This window comes from Morus notabilis, unplaced genomic scaffold (genome assembly GCF_000414095.1).
Source record: "Morus notabilis unplaced genomic scaffold, ASM41409v2 Scaffold466, whole genome shotgun sequence".
Taxonomy (NCBI): domain Eukaryota; kingdom Viridiplantae; phylum Streptophyta; class Magnoliopsida; order Rosales; family Moraceae; genus Morus; species Morus notabilis.
The window spans coordinates 22,675-27,035 of record NW_010358624.1 but is presented as its reverse complement, the minus strand read 5'-3'; positions in this window follow the sequence as shown (position 1 = coordinate 27,035).

The window sequence follows — 4,361 nt, the reverse complement described above, 5'->3', positions numbered from 1 at the left end:
CCTTTTCCGGCTTCCGCTTCCTCAAGCCCCTTCAGTCTGAATCCTCAGCGATCACTGATACAAGATAACACTTTAGGATCAATTCTCATTCCTAAAGCAATCCAATCTCACTTATGTACCAAGATTTGTAATTAGTGTGCCCTAATCCATTTTCATGTTTCAAATTCCATTCCAAGGGTTTTAATGTCAAATCAGGGATTAAAGATGTTAATCCTTTCATCCCAAGTCCCCAAATGAAGCTAATTTGGGGTTTCCCCGAAAATAGGGGTCAAAATAACACTTTTCAGGCCAAACAGGGTCAAACCCGTGTCCACCGGTCAACCGGTGACAGAGCAGTACAACACTACCGGTCGACCGGTAATGTGCACACCGGTCGACCGAACCGTTCGACCAGTCAGCCTGCAATCCGGTCGACCGCACAGGTCGACCAGTGGAATCGACTGCGTGAGAGAAGCTCGAGGAAATCAGTCCAAAAACCTGCAAATCCAGTCCCAAATCCAAATATTTCAAAGGAAAACCACTAGATCCGGGTTCTAGATCCTAAAACAAGTCCAAAGAACCCAAGATCTCCAATTTCTACTCTAGTTTTACTCAAAATCATCAAAAATCCGGTTTGAACCAAAATAAGTTTTGAAATCCGAAAAACATAGATTCAAGAGAGTTCATTCAGTAATCTTACCTCGAATCTTCTCTTGGCGTTGAAAACTCTTTGAAATCACTCTTGGTTCGAATCCGGTTTTGATTTGAGACACAAATGGGAGAGAGAGGGGGAGAGAGAGAGCACGGAAGAGAGAGAGAAAGAGAGTGTGTGAATGCACGGGAAGGAAGAGAAAAGGAAAAGAAAAAGAAGAAAATGAAAGAAAAGACATATGGCAAAATATTTAAAATGACAGTCCAGAAATGCGCCCATACACACTTCTGGTTTAAAAATAAAATTACTCAGAATATTTAAATACCTTGGAATTATTTAAATTTACACGTGTCAGAAACATTTATTAATTAAACTCAATTAATAATCCAGATTAGGCACACTAATAATCTTAATTACCTTAATTAATCTCAATTAATTCTTCAGGGTGTTGCATTACTAATGCTAAATTGTAGTGATTTAATTTAAATTATATAATTTGAATTGTGATAATTTAAACTGTCATTTAAATTGTGTTCAAGGGTTCAAATTGATGTTTAAAATTTATTTTGAGGCACATTTTTATTTGTTAAATCTGGTTAAATAAATTACATAAAAATAAATTCTTATAAAAAATGTGCATAATATATAGTTTTTTATACAAATCTAATTAGTAAAATAAAGACTTTATTAACAATTCATTTTTTATAGATATTACCGTAGAAATCACCTTGCTCGTTTTTTTTTTAAGCTTTGGAACAAATGATTTCTGAACTTTTGCAATAACTACAGTTAGGTTAGACAGGTTACTTTCTATTATTTTAATTTTAATAATTAAATCTTCTTTTGAGATGAATAATATTTTGTTATATTAGATAAATAATAATGAAATTATTAAACTATTAATTTATTAGTGAACGATGCAAAAATTTAATCCCGGAGTAAAATTATAATTAGCTATTTTATTACATATTACTATATTTTACTATTTTATGATGGATCCACCTGTAGGTATTTTTTATCTGATAGATTTGAATATTTTATCTTTATTATAGATGAATAATTTTTAACATTAGATGTTGTACTTATGTTATGAATTTAGTATTTCTTTTTTTAGTTATAGATATTTATGATTGAGTAATAAATGAATGTTTATTGAAGTTTTGGCTCTAATTATGGTTGAGAATAGATTGATTAATATTATTTCAAACCAATTAAAAAAAATCGAACCAAACCAAATCGAACCAAATAGAACCAATGAATTAATAATTTGTTTACTCCGACAAACCTTTTATGGGATTGGACCCACTAAATAATTTAAAATGAAATCTATACTACTTTTTTTTTTTTTTTTTTAAAATCAACAATCACCTGCTATAGATGTCACGTTACTTTTTACTTTTCTTTTCTTAGAGGGAAGTTTGGTACAGATAATCTCAAAAGTGGCAAATTAAGTGTGATCTTTTTTAAAATTTGGAAAATTAAGTGTGCGTTTAGTTGATGGATTCGTATCATGATTCAGATCATAATTCGTGATTTATTACAGTATTTTTTCTCACAAAAAATACACGTAAATTGAGAATAGTTATGAATCATAATTCTGAATCTATAAACCAAATGTCCACTAAAACTCATGAGTTTTAGATTACCACATTTTAAAATCAGCATAAATCTACGAAGGTGGTTAATCAAAAATTGTTTAGGTTTCTTGTCTTTTTTTCTCTTACTAATACTAGTCTAAAGCGCACACTCCGAGTAGGGTTGGTGATTCCAATTGGGGTTAGGATGTTGCAAAAATTAAGAATGTCTTTTGGCCGGTTGATTGGGATGACATTTTGAGTATTCCGCTCGGTTATGTTAGAAGGCCAGATTCTTACGCTTGGCATTTTTTGTATGGTTTTGTGGAGCATTTGAGTTGATAGAAAATGCGATGGTGTTTGATGGGCGTTTGGGTGACGTTCGGGGTTCTTTGGAACGTGCTGGACGCATAATAGGAGATTATCAAATGGCTAACATGTTGAATAAGGGTCCGTTTAGTTAGCTGTTTTGAGTTTTTAATTTGAGTTGAGATATGACTTTATGTAAGAGTTTTTTACTGCAATAAAAAAGTTAAATGTGACTATTTTTTAAAGTTTTTTACTGTAATAAAACTTGAATTTTAAACTCAAATCAGTAAGATAAACAGAACCTAAGTCTCAAAACGGAGCTACACGATGGAATGAAGTGAAAGTGAATGTTGATGCGACAATCAAAAACCATCTTCCTTTCATTGGGGTGGGTATTTTAATTGGTGATGCTGCAGGTTGTGTCCTTAGAGCTGCAGCAATTCGTATTGATGGTAAGTACTCTTCCCCTGTAGCTGAATGTTTAGCACTTCGCGAGGGGTTGGAGAAGTTAGTAGGGGTGGTTTTGCTAATTGGGCAATTGATTCGGATAGTGTCCGTTTAGTTTACTGATTTGAGTTTTTAATTTAAGTTAAGATGTAATTTTATATGATAGTTTTTTACTGTAGTAAAAAAATTAGATGTGATTATTTTTTAAAAATTTTTAGTAACAAAACTTAAATAGTGAAATGAAAATTGTTAATGTTGTTTGAGAACCGAGTTCGAGAGCCATCGAAGTTTCTATAATTGATGATGTCAAAGAAGCTATGTCTCACGCTATTAGTGGATTTGTTAGCTACACTCCCCAGCAAGGGAATTCTGTAACCCACTGTTTTGGCTAACTATGAGCTTGTTCTTTTGAGTGAAAAATTTAAAAAAAGACAATTCGAGTTACAACTTTATTTGAATTCATATTCTTTTAAGTTTAAACTCGAGTTTAAATTCGAGTTTAGGACTAAAACTCGAGTTCAAGTTTCCCTTTCAACTCGAGTTCAGAAACTCGAACTCAAATTAATGAACAGTATTTTTCTATTCTTAAAAATGCTATAACTTTTTCGTTTTAATTCTGATTGAAATGATTTTTTTTCTATGCGTTGACAACAAAAAAATGAATAAAACCCGACCTATATACCCTATTAAAATTTTTCATCAGCATTAAATTTTTATTAAAATACTATCTAAATATAAATTTAAGTTTTGACTCACTCAAACACAAACTTAAAAAGATTATTATCTCAAATAATAACTCAAATGTATACAACCAAACACAAACTCAAGTTACAAGTTCAACTTAAATTATAACTTAAATTTAACTCAAAAATTATACTCAAATTAAATTTAAAAAGAACAAGCTCTATGTACGTATGTATGCAATCTTGAGATTTTCTTTGGATTGATTATCTGCCAACTTTATTGGCTTTTTTGTACTCGCCGATTTAGTAATGGAGTAATAAAGTCCACTTTTATTTCAAAAAAAGGCTCGCACTTCACCTTGTAACTCATTTAAAATAATAATTATATAAATTGTCAGAAAAAAGTAAGAGAAAAGAAAGGATAAAAGAAATAAAGATAAAAATACGAAAAAAGATCTAAAGCCAAAAACAAGGAAAAAAAATAAAAGGACAAAAAAGCTTAAAAAAAAAATATGTGTGAAATGTTTCGTAATTAAAATTAAAATTTATGAGGATCACAAATAGAAAATAAACAGGATTACAGATAAAAAATATTTATATAGAGACACATGTGAGAATAAATTAATTTAGTAGGATAATTAAAGAAAAATAATATTTTAGATAACTGTGAGAAAATTTTAAAAAGGGGGGGGGGGGGGGGGAAAAAAACACATTATA